This window comes from Haplochromis burtoni, unplaced genomic scaffold (assembly GCF_018398535.1).
Source record: "Haplochromis burtoni strain Fernald_Lab_line unplaced genomic scaffold, NCSU_Asbu1 Contig_223, whole genome shotgun sequence".
NCBI classification, from domain to species: Eukaryota; Metazoa; Chordata; class Actinopteri; order Cichliformes; family Cichlidae; genus Haplochromis; species Haplochromis burtoni.
The window spans coordinates 931,339-949,683 of NW_024582584.1; the positions used below are offsets into that span (position 1 = coordinate 931,339).

Consider the following 18,345-nt stretch of genomic DNA (forward strand, 5'->3'; position numbering starts at 1 on the left):
TACAGCAGCTTTACAGATGGTTCAGAAGCAAAAATAACACGACAATGTGTGCCAGTGGAGGTGGGTGGATTCGGTTTAGTTGCACAGGCAGCCAGAATGAGAAAGAGAGAGAAATAACAGAAAGAAAAACGCATTTGGTGCACATGTTCCAAAAAAATACAAAAAATACACACAACATGAAATCTAAACTGCTTGCATTTAAACATATAAAGTCTCAGAAGGCCCGCCGTCTCTTTGGCCTCACGGCTTGTTGCTTCATCTTGTTGCTCATTCCTCTCTTCTGTCTTTCTCTCCTCAGGTCTGCTTTAATTATCAGCTGGTTGCTGCCAGCACCGAGTAACCACTCCTGACAATCAGGTGTGGAGTAACAGGGAGATGAACACATTTCACACACACACACACACACACACACACACACACACACACACACACACACACACACACACACACACACACACACACACACACACACGTCGTCACACTTAAACGAGATGCATGCAATCATGTGTCTCTGTAAACATAAACAATGGGAGATACCAGCAGAGAGTCTTATTATCAGCAGATATGCTAATCAGCGTCACTCTCACACACATACGCACACCGTGGTCCTTCAGAATGATTCAGTGTGCTGGGAGCAGCAAACAATGACGGCCATATAGCAGGCAGGTGGGAAACGAGAGCGGGGGTGAGCGAGTATTAATTACAGGTGCGACGGAAAAGCTTGAGAAGAGGAAGAATGAGTGGACAAGGAGAAAACATGAGGACGGGAGAAGGTGGATGTGGGAAAAAATGGAGCCGTGTGAAGATAGATCAGAGGAGATGGGTAAAGAAGAATGATTGTGGCTGAACAGGCAGATGGTTAGATGTGTAGAGGAGCTCTCGGAAAAGCTAAAAGTAAATGATGACTGATTTCACTGGGTAAAAGGAGCATTATGCAATTTAGTGAGAATAAACAGAGGGAGAAATATTTTCCAGTGAACAGTTTCCTGTTTGTTTGTTCTTCTACAGCCATCCACACACAACTCAGCTCAGTGAAATACAGTGAAATATGAAATAACACACAAATCAACACATGGCAGGGATGATGGGCATACCACATATAATAAATGAATAAATAAAATAAATAATCTTATATATATGTCATATTCACAGGTGAAGGATGTATTTGCAAATCACATTACAGGAAAACAAGTTTAAGCCTCAAATCATGCCAGCAAGTATTTGACATTCACAGTTGTAGTATTTAGATTTTGAATTTGTGTGTAATATGCACTTTGCAATGCTATGATGGACTATTTTTGGAGATCCACGTTATGCTTTCAAACTTATTCATGTAGAAATGAACGGTGGTGTAGAATGAATGGGAAAACAGGGCAATGATATACTTTAGGAAAAAGTCCTCAGGAACGCCTTCAGGAAAACCTCATAAACAAACTTACATCAGAGACAAAAATAAGTTGTATCAGCCTGAGCTGTTCTCAAAGGCATTTAACACCAAGCACAGCTTCTGCTTCACACAACAACTCTTGTTAAAAGGCATAACTGCATGTGTGTGTGTAATAGGAAAGTATGTGCATTACACCTGAACTATACCTGAGGATAAGACTCATTTATTAGTCTATACAGGAAGCTGCCAATAATTTTCTGATCATGCCTGGGCATGGCCACGGCTGAAGGGTGGTTAAGGCTTTTCCCAGCCAGAGACCGCTTGATTAGATTTCCATAGAGGATTTTTCGAGGACATCCTGGACCCTTTGCCTTGTTACCTAAACTTTTCCTGAGCTGCTTTTTGTCTAATAGCCGTTCTGCTAGCAGATGTCGCTTCCATAGGGGTTGTGCTTAGTTTAGATGGTATGAATAAAAACCATGTGAATGCCAACGCCCAAGGTTTGCCAGGACGATCAATGGTATACAACTCTGCTGTAGCTGATTAGCATATGCATGATATTTCGACATGCACTCAGTGGTTGGTATAATTAGAACAGGTCCACATTCCACCCTAATGCCACCCCATGTCTGTACTCCACACTGCAGTTTTGTTGCATTTGTGTTGCACCTCGTCGGTGTTGCATTTCGTTCTCATTGTGTTGCATCAGATGGAAGTGCCCAAGTTCAAATATAATCTGTCGCAAGTTTTATTATATTTTTTTTCCACGTGCTACATTGAAATAATGAGCAGCAAAGTTCATAATGGTTGTTCTCTGGAGTAATGGCGCATACAAAAATTATTAAATGATTGGCAGTTTGAAGAGCTATTATGTTTCCATTCCAAAACAAAGAAAAAAAGAGAGCGATAGAAAAGATTTGCTATCTTTTTACTGCCATTTGGACAAATTGGAGGAGCGTTGGTGTGTATATGCAGGTATATCCACCTCTGGAAGGAGGGACGTGTTCCCTGCAGAACGTATATCTTGAAGAATAACGCTGCCTTCAACATTATATTTGCATTATGTTATTTATTGTATTCCTTTGAAGTCAAACACAAATCCCACGTAGCTAGCTTAAAGCCACAGTTTACTCACTTATGAAGACCCGACTACACTGTGGAACATGCAGAATTTGAACTATAATCTTCCATACTTATATCTGACTAGCGCCTGTGGGTGTAATGTAGGTTGTCTCAGAGCAGGTTTTGTTTACAGATGGCACAAATACCTAACCTTTATGCATAGTGATGAAGCAGGAACAGATGCTTTTCCCCTCTGCTCCACTTCCACAAAATAACAGCATTCAGTGGAGAAGACAAAGGAACAGAAAAAAGCCCCACAGAGGCAACACTGTATAAAAGTATCTTCTTTCCAAGCAGGCTGTCAAAATGGCAGATGGTAAAATGTATAATGTAGGAGAGGGAGAAGGTAGATGTGACACGGAAAACATGGATGTCGGTAGAAAATTACTCATGCATTCTATAATCTCTGGTAGTGATGAGTTGGTCTGCAGAAACCCTTGTGAGGCACACACAGGCACACGCTTCTGTTCAGTTTGGCTGATTAAGGTGCCGGTCAGATAACTAGTCGATTCTGTGTGCGTGTCTGTGCGTAATTACTACTCTGCCGTGGAACCATAAATGTCGGACTTTTTCTTTCTTTAATCACATTTGCATCAGTCTTCTTATCTCTTTCCTCCCACAAAAATAGTATAAATACACACACACTCACACACACACACACAGCTGCATATCAGTCTGTGTCCATGTGAGATCCAACCTGCAGAGGTACTCAGTTCCTGCTCTATTACCATCCAAAGTCTGAAGGCCCAATTACCATCTCGCAAGTTGTCCCTTGACTCAGACCTCAAAGAACATTTGAATATAGCAAATTCACCTTTTTTTAAAGCTTCAGTCATTGAAAGTGACCAAAAAAGAAACTACTACCACAGACACAGGCTTCTTGGGGGCACCGGTCCCCAACCCCCGGGTCCCTGTCTTTTCCCGTGTTGTAGTTGTGTGTCATTTTTTTAAAAGAAATATTTACGTGTTACCATAGTGACCAGAGAGCATTAAGAGACAGAGAGGAGGATGTTACTCTCAATGTTGTTGGTGCATTTCAGGAGGATGCTGCTAATAAAGTTACACAATACAGTGAATTTACGTTTATTATTATATTTACAAAAAACCACAGTTTTTGTCTTGGTCGTATCATTTCATACCTTAAAGGCCGGTCTGTGAAAATACTGTCTGACATTAAACCGGCTGCGCAAAAAAGGTTGGGGGCTGCTTTTTTAAGTTGTTGGTCTGCATCAGTTGATGAGTTTGTAAACCTTTCCCCGTGGTTTGGTTTGTTTTCACACAGAGAAAAATCCAAGTGAATCAAAATGCGTCACGACAAACAATGTGAGACCATCTGTTCAGTCCACTCACTGGCCAGATGTGTGTGGGGTGGGAGCAACAAAAGTAAATGCAGGTGCTGTGAAAAAAACAAACAGAGAATTTATGTTCATTTCACAGCTAGCCTGTACAGGCCTTTGCACATCACCTTCCTGCATTGAGAATACAAAGCACAAATTGTACCAGACGTTCTTTTTAGCTTGAACGTAACGTACTGCCATTTGACACCAAAAACAAAATGCTATGGAGTTTGTTTGTTTTTTTTAAAGAGGACAATCACTTTAACATAAAATGTTATATCCAAAATGAATATCCAAAATGAATGTTACTTGCTTGGCTTTCCTTCCTGCTGGTCCCTTTAGACGTTGCCACAGTGGACCTTCTGCCTCCATCTCACCCCCTTGCATCACCCTCTGCCCTCTTTCACTACATCTATGAACCTCCTCTCTGTTTTTTTTTTCTTCCTCTTGCCTAGCAGCTCAGTCTTCCACATCCTTCTGCCAATATATTCTACGGTGGCCCCTAGAGATCAAATGCACTGCAACTTAAGAAAACACCAGCAAACAGAAAATGGCTGCAAAAACACAAATCAGAAACAAAAAGAAAACAAAACTGCCAAATGGGGAAAACAGTAATGTGACAAGTAACATGCTAACAGTAAACAGTTAATAGCATTCAGCTAATATGAATCATGTGATTATAAGACATATTACCTAACCCCTTTCCTCCTTTACAATACTAATAAATGCTCTGCTTCTTTTTCAAAGCTGGTCTGTGAGCTTATCATTTCCCCACTTCCATTTTGTCTTATTGTTGTTGCTGTTGTTGGTTGGTTTTGTTTTGCTTTTTTAGAGCATTTTTTCTATTAGGCAGTGTTTTTTGAAGTTGCAATCTGCTTGATCTCTCAGGGCCACCGTAATATCCACTATCTGCACAAACTACCTCAAACTTGCCTCTAACTTTGCCTCCAATAAGCTAAGCCTGTCCCTCTGATATAGTTCTTCCTTTCCGTCCAATTCACTCCCAACAACAATAGCCACATAGCCACATAGCCAAAAGTGGCAAAACATACAATAGCTTATCTTACTACCATTTTGTACGCGACTGTCTCTACCATCATCCTTCTTGTCTTTCTTTGTCTTTCTTCTTCTTGACCAGTCTTGTTTATACTTGCAGATTTTTTAAATTACCAAATATTTTATCCTAATTAAACTGCAATAAACTGAATCTCTACCTTTGTTTTCTATTGTGTGGACTCGTAAATGAGTTAACTCCATAGTAGTTTAGAACATGGATACAACAAACAAATGAAGTTTATGATGCATGTCAGACACTTTGTGGTTGCGATTGTAATTCCTACTATTTAAACGTCTTATTTGGTAGAAGAAAATTCTACAAATGCACAGAGGAGCAGAAGCAGATTACATAATGAATAATGATGTAGCAGCCCTCTGATATTTAGAGTATAATATTCTTACCTTACTTACATCATTAAGTTCACTGTAAGACATCGACAATATTTGTATCTGTATAGCAACACAAAGAAAATAAACACTCAAATCAAACACAAACTATGTATGCCATCTTGTTTTGCGCTCTAATTTTATCCATCATCCAAGTACAATTGTCTGGTGTTTGGTTAGATTTATCACTGAGAAAGTATGGGATGCTGACTCAGCTGTAGACTAAGGCAAAGAAGCTTTGAAACTTTAAAGACCAGAGTGAGTAAGTTACATAAAATCCCCCAAAGTCATTTATTATAATAAAGTAGAGAAAATCAGCACAGAAAAGAAACACACAAACACGAGCTCTTAACAGCCTCTGTCTTAACCTGGTTTAAGCTGATTGAAACTATGAAACTAGTGAGAAAATAATGCTGAGGGTACCTACCTAATAACCCCCTGCTTTGTTTGCTTCGTATTTTGACTGAAAACGATCAATCACCTCCTGAGCAGTTTGGCAATCGAGGGAGTGCTTCCTTGGTATCAGCTCCTCATAACAATTTGTGTCTACCAGGAGAACGGCCTCCATGCATGGGGGAGACAGAGGCTGAAAAATACATGTTATGGAAGGCGAGGCGCAAACCTTTAAGACAAACACTATTAAGTTTGGATAAGAGGTACAACACCATTAACACTTCATGAACGAGAGCACACACACTTACTCAAACTGCAACAGTGTTAACAAATGTACAGCAGAACTGAAACTGATGCAAAGAAAGTTGATCTTTTAATCACGTCTTCTACATTTATAACAAGTGCTGAAACCATTAGCTGCTCTAAATATCCAAATCACTTTGTAAACTGACAGAACATTAAAATATCATTTTTTAACCACACGTTCTCTGATAAAAATCCTCAGGGTGATGTAGGAGCAGTTTTATTTGCAGAACAGTAAAGTAACTGAATGTGTCGGGAATCACTATTTTAAGTCTTTAAGACTTGACTTATGTGCAAAGACTGGCGGATTGATCTTTTAGTCATCATATGTTCCCTAATGGTGATGAAAAACAATAAAATAGAGTATACTAAGAAATGCTATTAACAGTACGAAAGTCCCTTGTCTGCTTGTCATTTGCTCGGTTCATCAGCTCTATTCCCTGAGTGCATCTCCTCCACTTGTTAGCCCCCCTGGCACTCAATTCTCCCTGCACCACTGGGCTGCAGCCTGTGGGTGTGTGCATGTGTGTGTGAGTATGCAGGCAGTCCCAGCCTTCTACGTAAGGATATTTAAAGCCTTTTGGGGATGGTTGGCTTGGTAGCAGAGACAACACCTGTGCATGAATGAGTGTGTGTCATTGTGTAAGAATGTGTGTGTGTGTGTCACCCTCATCTCCAGAGGGCAATAATGAGCTGCAGTCAGGGTCAGGGGCTCTGACTTATGAGGACGTATTGATCCAACAAGCCTTGCAGTGATTGAGGGTTGTTTGTGTGGACAGTAACTTCCTATCACTGAGCTTGGAGTACTGCATTGTGGACAAGGAGGAAATAGTCTCACAATCTGTCTTCCAAACATGATGTTGTAGCACACTAGCCCCCTAACTGCAGCCACTGTAGCCATGAACAACCTGGCTGAGCCGTAAGGTTTGCAAAGCACTTAATTAAATACATTTTGTGTTTAACAGCATTCCCCCAAAATTAGCAGTAGTTAGCAAATGTTGCTTTGGACTGGATTGTTCCACAGTTGATTGCGGCAGATTGCTGCCCCTCCCTGAGCCTTGTTCTGCCAGAGATTTCCTCCCGTTAACAGGTAGTTTTTCCTTCCCACTGTTGCCAAGTGCTTGCTTGCACGGGGTCGTCTGACTGTTGGGTTTTCTCTGTATTATTGTAGCACCCTGAGGTGATACAATAAATTGAGCTTTTGGTAACTATGTAAAAGTGTTATAATATTATTAATCCACCAATCAAACCCCTACCCCCACCCTAGGGATAGCTAAGGAGGTAGCGCAGGTCACCTACTAATCTGAAAGTTGATGGTTTGATCTCTGGCTACCCCAGTCTGCATGCCAAGGGGCCTTGGGCAAGATACTTGAAGCATAAAAGAAATGCTTGTTTGACTGGATGACTGTGGCATGCTTCAAGCTTTTGTCTGCTAGAGTAGAAAAGCGCTATATAAGAATCAGTCCATTTACCCACCAACAGCTATTTGGGATTACTTTATTGACTACACTCACTTCACTCATAGTTTCATTGTCGTTCTTGGATTGGTTAGGTTTAGGAACTAGAGCTACTTAGCGTTAGGTTTTCTGCCCCATCCAAATGTACTAACACTACCTCACTTTTTCCCATGCCCTTTTTCACATTGCCATTAGAAAATGTTTAAAACTGTACTTAATAAGTGATTCATATGCTTGGTGTGGAGTAACTAACAAGGTACCTGGATGCTCTTTATCTTCATGTATAATGTTTTGATTCAGTTATTCTTCAGTCAGTTTCAATAACACATGTGCAACTTTAGCATCAAGTACAATGTTTACAACTCACGTTGCCCTTTAGCTAAAATACTGATGATCCTGAGAGCATTAGCTATATGCTCAGGTGTCAAATGCAACATCACCTCTATTCCCCATGTTTGGAGGGTTCAAGCTCAAAGCTGAAAAAGACCGTGTTGAATATTAAATGATTCTCTAGGCTTCTGTTTGGCTTCAGTGTGAACCTTTGGGTGACAGCAATTAATATTTAATTGTGTTACTTTAAAATCCAACATATTAAATGAGTCATTGCAACGGATCAAAGTGATAGCTTCAAATGGCTTTTTTTTTTTTGCATGATCAGTGGTATAAAATCAAAGGACACTGTGTACAGTGATTAAAATTGCCAAAAATATTTACAGTTTACAATCTGCACATTCATTTTAGACTTTTTCAAATAATAAGTTGTTCATTTTCTGCAAATGGTAAAACATCTTGTTAGGACCCTTTACAGTGACTTCCACACAATATATCTATACTGTCTGCACAATTTATTAATACCAGTGTATGCAGGTGGAGCTCCTGCCAATACAAAAGTAATCTTTTAGCAGTTTATGACAAGAACAAAGGAGGAGTGCAGTCAAAGAAGAAAGCAGGAAACATCAGTGGTGTGAGAAATGCTGAGCACAGTCTTACTTGTACTTGCTTTTAATCCTCCAGAGTTTAGAAATACATTTTCTCATTATGGCATTATTGTCTTTTTAAAAAATATATATATATATATATATAAATAATTATTAGTAATCATAATAGTTAGCATGCCTTGTTTATATGTATATTATGGAAGAAGATGGCTGCTAGAAGACAGTCTTAAGAAATACTGATGCACAAGCAGGGGCTATGCAAGTACTTGCATGTAATAACATTTTGAAATGAATTCTAAATTTTGCTGCGAGCCAAGAAGGCAGAAAAAGAAAGTGGGTTTTATTTTCCACAGACCAAAAACATGAACTATCAAAAACAAGTGCTGCAAAGTAATTTAAACACATTTTTTTTAGAGATATGAACTATAATGTAGACACATTTTTTGGGGAAGCCAGGTGTGTTTGTGTGTTTCCAGCTCAGGAGCTTGACAGTTAAAGCAACAGGTAGCATGTGACAGCCTTTAATAAGGTCTGACAATCAGTGTTCGATACACCTCGAGGCAAACAGGATCCAAACAAGCCAAACAGTTGGTGCTCAGATCGAAAATGTGTCTGTCACAAAAACTGCTAAATTATTTAACGCAGCAAAGAAGTAAACAGTATTTGGCAAAGGGGTGGGGATGATTGGGGGGGTCAAAGCTTGCTGGCAAGGAGAGACTGATGTTTCACAGAAAAGGTGCAGAGAAGGTGCTAAAATGTATAGGGTTTGGTGCATTTACCAAACCCTATACAGGTGCTATAAAGGTGATGTCACTCTTTCATCTCTTCCCTACCTTTAAAAAAAGCCAGAGGGTGTCTGCACCTGACAGTTAACTGTTACTGTGTGTTTTACTGCAGTATGTGTTGTACCTTAATGGTGCAACTCCTGGAAGTCTTTAGGCCAGAAGAGTTCTGCAAGCTAATGTATAATTGAAGAAAGACTTTCACAGTCTAAGATAACGCCCTGCACACACACTGCAGCTTGAATTCAAAACAGCTGTTGTGACCACCACAATGAGGATCAGCACCTCACTTGACCTTCCAAGTGACCAGATGTAAACATCATTAAATGGTAATGTGGACTTCTTGAGCCGGGAAAGCCAAGGAGATATCCATCTCCTTCAGTCCCCCAATGTGCTAGGAGCATTCTCCTGTAAAAAAAAAAAAAAAAGGAATCTGATATGTTCGGACACAGTTCAGGAAAGGTATGACAGCATTTCACAGAGGACTGACAGTGTTATGAAGAGAGGGGGGCTTCTCTCTTCTCTCAAGAATTTATTTAATGCATTTCCATCCCGTACACCACAGCAGGATAATGGCATGCTTATTCAATGTAGTGTATTACTTTGGTAAGAACAACTGCTGGACGTTGATATCTGAATTCTATGTATATACATCCTGCATGGATGATATAGAAGATGAAATATTGTGCTGCCTTTTCACTTTGAACACAGCATTTTGTATTATATTTAAACATTTAAGTTGTCTGTATGATTTAAAACCAATCATTAAGGAAGAACAGTTAAATGAATGGTTTTTTTAAATTAAAAGTGCATTTGCATTCAGTCTAGGTTATTGTAGGTATGTTGGGTTTTAAATATTTTCTCAAACGGTTACTTTTGCATTGCCCTTTTTTAAGACAGTAGCTACAGGGACAGACAGGTGATATGACCGAGAGATCAGGGGAGTGACATGCAATAAAGTGCTGGCCAGACCAAAATTGAACTGGGGACGCTCTTGATGGCATTTGTGCCCTCGTAGTATGTACCCTCATCACGAGGCTATAGAGTTATCCTGAGCCTACACATTTGTATTATAAAACATTAATAAAGAGAGTATTTTGCCCGTGTTCTTTTCTTCCCCCTGCCTTTTACAGCCAGTTGCTTTGTGACTAATGACATTAACAGTAAATCAGTTCTTCTTCTTCCACAATGTGTCTTCCATCCTATCTTCCTCCACTCACCCCCAACCGGTCATGGCTGCTGCAGGTTTCTTCCTTTTAAAAGGAAGTTTTTCTTTCCCACTCTCACCAAAGGCTCAAAATAGGTGGTTTGATTCCTGGGGATTTCCTTCAATTACTGAAGGGTCTTTACAGTATAAATCACCTGAAGGCAACTGCTGTTGTAATATGGAAAAAATATACAAATTGAATTAAATTAAATTGAATCTTCTTGTGCTTTTTTTTTTTTTACATAAAAATGGACCAGCTCAAGAAGACGACGTTCATGAACACAGTTGTTCTACAAATGCCAAAAAGCCCCAAAACAAAGTAAACCGAGACACAGAACTAACCACTGCTATAACACAGCCCTTCAACACGAGTCCAAAGCAGCTCCCGTCTCCTTTACTCAGAGGCAATACCAAACTCTGCACTGTGGGTCAAATGCACAACTGGAGCTATTAACTAGGCCTAGCTAATGGTTCTGACATTCTCAACATCACCATCATTGCCAGTGAGTGTGTGACCAAACTGATTCACTGGATTCACTGATCGTATTGAGGATGTGAACGTCTGAATCTGTTTGATATGGTTCCCTCATGTGTTTCCACTCTATATTTAAAAAGTGATATTGTAACCCGCGAGTCTCTCTGTGCATTAAACATACTCCTCTATGACTAACAGTATGTGAGAGGTCGTGTTGTTCCTGCTGCAGCCCAGTTGCTGTGTCTGAATGGCCATCATATTTGTTTTACCCCTCTAAAATGTTTAATCTGTTTCCCTTATAGTTAAACAGTGTTTGAGAAAAAAACTAAAAACTAAAAGCTTAAAAAAGCACCTTTTTGTAATATGTAGCTAAGCAATATGCAAAACGTCAACAATATATGACAACCAGTGACTCACTTGTCTCATGGCAACAAAAAAGCCATTTTTAGTGAGTGGCACAATACTTAGTCTAAGTTATTGGAAATATCAGTGAGTAGTATTGTCCCCAAAATGTGTTAAACTGTTCTGAGTGCTTTGCGTATCCCTCAGCAGCCATGCCATTCAGACATTAAAACCACATATGTCCCATGTGGAGCACTGAAATGAGGGTTTGTTCATGTTTATAAACCAAGCCTCTTTATTCTTAAATACAGACGCTTGTGATTTCCAGAACATGTGTCTAAAATGGTATGGTAATTCATTTTTATTACACCGTAACAAATACTTGGAAAACAAGCACAGACATGACACACAGGAGTCAAAGATATTGAAATTCAGATGTGATCTAGTTTCCATTGTTCACACGTGCAAAAATTGAAAAGAAAAGCCTGAAAATTTTAGTTCACTGCAAGTGAAATTTAAAATTGGTCCTTCTACAATGCACTTTGGCAGGTTTGTATGCACAAAAGCAAACACACTATGAAATAGAAAAAGAAAAATGGATTTGGATTGACCTTGGTTTACCAAACACATTCTTGTTAACCCCAGTGTCCCCAGTGCAGAGTCCTTTAAGGTATTCAGCCTTTAAACTGTAACACGGGTTTGGTTTCAGTGTCAACTTTTGGCCTCATTCCATTTCCTCTCTATTACATTTTGACCTCACATTAGAGGGCTGAAACTTCACTTGCCGCACGTTGGCATTGGTACCTGCTGCTGTTAGTCATCATCCCCTCAGAACAAACAGTAAATGTGATTTTAAATTGAGTATGCTGTAGACGTCTGAACAATTTCCACAAAAACATGTAGACACTGATTGGGCCACACCGCTCTCTGCAATCACTGGCCTGGTTTTTCTCATTCGCAGAAGAAGAAAGGGGGATATATGATCTGTGTTTTGCTCAGGTTGAAAACCAGCCGCTGCTTTGTGTACTCAAGGAGAGGTGAATTATATTGGCAGAGGAGCATTGGACAAACATGAAACAGTACTCGGACCAACTTTTATGTTTTATGATGTTAAAAAGCCAAAGAAGTAACACTATTTGTGTGGGATTTACCTAAACGCAAAACCAGTGTAGTAGTACAATAAGTAAGGGTAAGCTATGCGTGGAAAAAGTATCTGATCATCGGCATACAACCATCCTGGTGCAGGTCCTCCTTGTTCTGCTGAGTTTGGGATTTCTGTTTGTTTTGTTCTTGTTTTTTATTCTTTCTTGTTGTTTGTTTCTGGTGATATTTAGCTTGTTTTCTGTTTAGTTTTTAATATTACTATTCAATTCAATTCAATTTTATTTATATAGCGCCAAATCACAACAAAAGTCGCCTCAAGTCATAATGACCCCAGTGTTTTCCAGCCTGCGTTAGCTCTACCTTGTAATATCCGCTTCTACCCTCACGGTTGCATCAAATAAACCTTGTCTTGCGTGTAGCTTTTGTCATTTTTGGTTGGACCCTGTCAGCTTGCTGCAGCTTTTCTGTGTGAAGTTTGCATGTTGTCTCTGGTCCTGAATGTTTTCTCTTTGGGTACTCCAACTTCCCTCCACAGCCCAAAGACAAGCATGTGCATTTAATTGGTGATTGTAAATTGGCAGTAAATGTGAATAGTGGTCTGTGTCTATTTGGTAACCCTGCGCAAGACTGGTGCCTGTCTGGGGTTACCTTTTGTTCTATGGCCACTGGGATTTCTGTGAATTGGACGAGTGGTATGGATGGACGGATGGCTCCTGAACTTTATCATTTTTTCAGGTCTTGCATTAGTTTTACTTCTTCCTTTACTCTGATTCTCTTCACCTGTGTGTAACTTCTATTTTCCTTTTGTTCTTTGTTCATTTCCAGGCTTCTTGTGTTTTTTTTGTTTATTTCTCAGAGTTTTGTGTTACTTCACCATTAGGACAGCACTTCTGTATGCTTCATTATCTGCATTTGGGTCCACATTCCAAACTCCACACAAAACATTCAACATCTTTTAGAAATAAAGGAGCCTAACAGTGTCTGTGCCAACAAAGCAAATGCGAGGACACTGGTTTTATTCTGTCCACTAGCCAAGAAGGTTAAGATAAATAGGTAATGCCCACTGAATCGTGACTATCATTTAATTAGAGCTGATGACTGATACAGCCTATCCTCAAAATGCCCAATGAACAGACTGATATACTGCACCAAGAAAGAGCCTGTATGTGAATAAATGAAATATCATATTTTTGAGTTCTTGTCCAAACCAGTAGGTGTTTTAATCTGCGTCAGCGGTCCTTTAGCTCAAACATGATTCAACAAATTCACAACTGGTCAATACACAGGATACAGTGCAGTTACTGCCAAGCAGCTCAGCTGAGACAGTTGGAAATCTGAACGCTTGTGCTCGGAGGCCATCACAGAAGTGGTAAGATGAAAGCATTAATGCTTCTCCCACCAGTCGCACATTTCTCTGGAGGATTGCACTAAAAAGCTTTGTTGTCACAAGCCTAATCCTTTGCCTTACAGGCCGCAAAACCACGGCCAAACAACGTCAAAGGGATGGAAGATCGCGAGTTTAGGCAAATAAATAAATAAATAATTGAAAAAAAATAAAAAAATAAAAAGTATAAATGAAAAGTTCCCCCATGGGAGACAGGAAGTCACGTCAGTTGCATCCATTTCCCTTCTTCTCATTATTGGTGATGAAATGAAATACCATCCTTTGGTTTTAATTCTCACCCTCCTCAAGCATATTTACTTTTTGTTTCTTTTTTCTTTTTCTTCTATTTTTTGAAAAAAAAAAGACTGCAGTGAATCTTCTTCATGATATCATGTCTGACATGCAGCAGCAAACCTCATCTAGTTAAAAAGGCAACAGGATGCTTGAAAGCAGTTGAAAGAGTGCCCCCTGTTGCCTGTTTGACAATCCTTCTCCATAAAAGTCAATTAAGTAAAAGGATCATTGTGCTTGCAAACACTTTTGACACTGTAACGCTGATGCAGATGAAGCACTCTCTTTGGTTTTCTTTCTTTTAATTTGACTTTCTTTACAGAAGTTCACGTGCTCAGAGAGACAGAGAGAGAGACGGGGGCGGTGGGGCTCACCCGGACCTGTTGACCCGGAGCCATGTGCAGAAAATAGAAATTCATTATCTATTATCCACTGCGCTTTAGACCGACCATCGTCATGGTGAAGCGTCTTTAATTTATTCCGATAAGCAGTCACATGACATGGACCATATATTTTAAACACCGTGGGCACCGCATAGTTAATAACCTCGTTAAATCATTAACTGCTATCACAGTGAACGTAATCGTAATAATCTGTGCTGTTTCTGTGTGTTTGGACACAAACTGTCAGGATTTTACGATGATTATCATGTTTACTTTAAAGTTCTTTCTCCCCCTTTTTTCATTTCTCAACAAACAAATCTGAAGCTGAAAGCCTCACATTGCATGAAATCAGTGATAGATTAAGGTATCTGTGCAAAGACGCAATCCTTTCGTCTTCACGTTGAGATCAGTTTTCTTTTATCTGCCACATCTGATTGCATTCCGGTCATTTTTTTGTCGTGATAATTCTTCTGATAACACAGAATAAAAGCAACAGTTAATAGGGAGAACACATGTGGCTTTCTCTTACCTTTTCAGACATCAAAGAGCGTGTCTACAGTTGTTCAGGAGAAGAAAAAGCCCAGTAATCCGTAAATCAAAGCTCTACTTTCCAAATTCTTTCCCCCCTCCTCTTTGCTCCCTGTAACTCCGAGCGATTGCCCTCAAACCCAAATCAAATATCCGTCCAGGAGCATTCCTGTGTTCAAAGCACTCCAGCTGAATGTGTTTTCTGGTTGCCACCGAAAAACAAGAAAAAATGTATACGATAGTTTAATCACTGCAAGAGGGAGAGGAAATTTACTGATGAAATGGACACCTGCGCGCATCAAAACCGGATTCGACGGTGCGCCTCAGGAAACCCACTCGTCTTTCATCTCTTCTCTCTTGCCCAGTCTTATTTTCCCCCGCTCCTGTGATCACCGAAACGGAGAGATCAACACTGATGAAGGGCCCCCAGATCGTGTCCAAGTTGAGCAGGAGAGCAGTAACGCTTCCATCAGTGCAGACTAACGCGCTGCGCCCTGAAAACTGGAGAAGTTAAAGGCTGTGATCAGTGCCGCCGCACCGGGAAATATCCGAAACCTTTAACAGGAGTAAAGACGGACTACAAGACATGACGGAGCAGCTCCTGATAACCCCCCCCCCCGTGTGTGCTCACACCATTTCCACTTCCAATTCCCGCACGACCCCGCCACGAGCCTCTTCACAATGATGTCCTCTGATGATAATTGCCAGGCAAAGGCAGGCGAACCCCCCCCCCCCCCCCCCCCCCGACGACTCTTGGGTTTAATCTGCCGTCTCCCTGCGGGACTCGTCACTCCAAACTCGGGGAATTCCTCAACTGAGGCGCAGAAAAAAAAAACTACAAAAAAACAAACCAAAACAAAAAACTGGGAACCAGTTTAACCTTGTCGCACAAGAGAGCGCAGCAGACTCGAACCTGCCTGGTGCGACTGTTCGGTGGGTCCCCCGTGCAGATTTTTAAAGCCGTGGGGGTTTCACAGTTTGCTCAGGCCATGTCTGAGCGTACGCACATACAACATCGGCGGGCTCGTGGTTGATTTTTTCTCAAGCAAAAGAAATGAAAACCCTTCAATGAGACTGACAGCTTCTAAAGCCGGGCGCCGCTTTCCTGTCATTCATGTGTGATCGGGAGGAAAGCAGAGCCTTGTTTTTTCGCCACATGTTAACGAACAGATGTTCCATCTCAGAGTCTCTTGCTTTAATACAATAAAGTTGGAATATATATATATATATATATATATATAGTTGTAATGTGGTTTTGCTTGTGTTTGTCCGCGCCAGTGTTTTCGCTGAAAGATACAGGTGGAAACCACAAAGAAGGAAAAAAAAAACTGGGGACCTTTGAGGTGTCGCAAATGAATATTTTAAAGGGGGCGTGTGTGCGCGTGCGTGGCAGAGACAGCGAGACACAGCGAGAGAGAGGGAGACGTGGGAATCAAGCTGCGTGTTTTTGCGCGCAACAGTGAGAAGGTGAGTGACAAAGAAGGGTGGAAGTGAGCGCAGAGTCGCAGATTGGAAGATCAGCACCAAAGACAGCAACGGGTTAAAACGATGTTGTGCCAAAAAGTGATTCCCGATGTTTTTATATATTTTTAATGGCTATTATTTTTGCTTATACTAGTAAAAAGAATTTACTAATTTATGAATGGGTTATGTATAGAATAAAGAAATGGCATATTCTGCACTTATCTTTGTGACTCCCTGTTACTGCATTTTTTGGTACTTAAAATGTCTTTATTGAACTGTAATGTATTTTTTTCAATCTCTGCTGTCATCTTGCCTCAGTCTCTCTTGAAAAACACATTTTTAACGTAAGTGATACTTTTTGAATGGCTAAATAAACTAAATATAACTGTCACTTTGCCAAAAACCAATAACAACTTCTACCTTGTCACGGGGATGCCCTTTCTGGCTCAAAATAACCTGATATCCTACATGAGAGGTTTATTTGACCCATTTTTGACAGATTATAGGTCAACAGCTAATTTATAACAGGTCTAATCCCAGCAATTACTTTTTTGGCACCAGCACTCTGGCTTTACTGATTTGATTACCCCTTTGATTCCCTAAAATATGTGTAAGAAGACCATCTTGCCTGTCGGATTGTTTACTGATGTTAATCAGTAACCAACAAGCAATAAAACACACTACAAAGGGCTAATTTCTTTGAGGAGATTGGAAGCTGGTGGTAAAGGTCACAGTTAGGAGAGAAAAGATCAAACCATCTGTCACTCTTTGTGTCATTTCTAATGAGCAGATCACTTGATTTTTCACATCTGAGATGATTTCTGTAGAAATCGTTTCAAACTGCTCCATTACTGTCCAAGTCAGATAGATACTGACCATCAGCAGACAGACGTAGACAAATGAGAGTAAAAAGCTCAGGGATTACTTTATGCTATCAAAAATGTTGCCTTGAAAATTGATTTGTGAGCAGTGTATGATGTGAAGATTTATGATTGTCCTGAGATGCTTTCGATGTCAAAGATGCCTTTTACATAATAAATGCACATCTCCTTTATTTTAATGCTAAGTATAAGCAAAAGCAATGGCAAGAACTCTTGCACTTTGTTTGTAATTCATTTCTTGCAGGTTGTTTTTAAAAGCTGCAGTGAGAGTACCGACTGGGATTAGAAAGAGAGAGCATATTTCTCCCGCACTGTCTTCTCTTTGTTGCTAAACCCATATCCAAATTTAAAATCCTGATCCTCACATACAAGGTTTTGAATAATCAGGCCCCATCTTATCTTAATGACCTTGTATTACCATATCACCCCAACAGAGCTCTTCATTCTCAGACAATGGTCTTACTTGTAAATCCTAAAGTATTTAAAAGTAGATGGGAGGCAGAGCCTTCAGCTTTCAGGGGCCTCTTCTGTACAACAAGCTCGTTGTTTGGATTCAGAAACCTGCTCTGCTTTTAAGATTAGGCTTGAAAATATACTTTTTGGTTAAGTTTATAGTTAGGGCCGGATCAGGTGACCCAGAACCCTCCCATCATTAGTTATTACTAATCTCTGACTCTCTTCCATAGTGTGTCTTTTGTCCTGTCTTCCTCCTCTCACCCCCAACCGGTTAGCAGATAGATGCTCCCCCCTGAGCCTGGCTCTGCTGGAGCTTTCTTCCTGCTAAATGGGAGTTTTTCCATCCCACTGTTGCCTCGCTTTTTTCTTTTTATCATTTCAGGACATTTGCTTTGCAGTATAGTATCTTGAGGTGACTGTTGTTGTGATTTTGCACCCGATACAATGAATTGAATAAAATTAATGAACTGAAGTGAAGTAAAGTGAATTGAAATGAACTGAATTTTCCACTGATACTGCTGCTGGTGGTACTGGTGTGGTGATCGAGGCTACATTTGGACAGAATAAGATCTGGACTTCTTTCAAATCAAAAGTTTGGGTAATCATAACAAGCAAATACTGATGGCACAAACAATCTGTAGGCTGCATCATGAATCATCAGTGATTGT

At 40.2% G+C, this 18,345-nt stretch overlaps 1 protein-coding gene across 4 annotated transcripts in view; it reads right to left on the reverse strand.

Moving 5' to 3' along the window:
- The window catches only part of LOC102289833 (voltage-dependent T-type calcium channel subunit alpha-1I), a 284,041-nt gene extending 268,502 nt beyond the window's left edge, over nucleotides 1–15,539 (reverse strand). For 2 of the 4 annotated variants that reach the window (XM_014338250.2, XM_005936824.2), the window contains exon 1: nucleotides 14,878–15,539. The gene's annotated coding sequence lies outside the window, so the exon portion shown is untranslated. The remainder of the gene's footprint in view (nucleotides 1–14,877) is intronic. The other 2 variants (XM_042226696.1, XM_005936826.2) reach the window with 1 other exon arrangement.
- Between the last annotated feature and the right edge of the window lie 2,806 nt (nucleotides 15,540–18,345).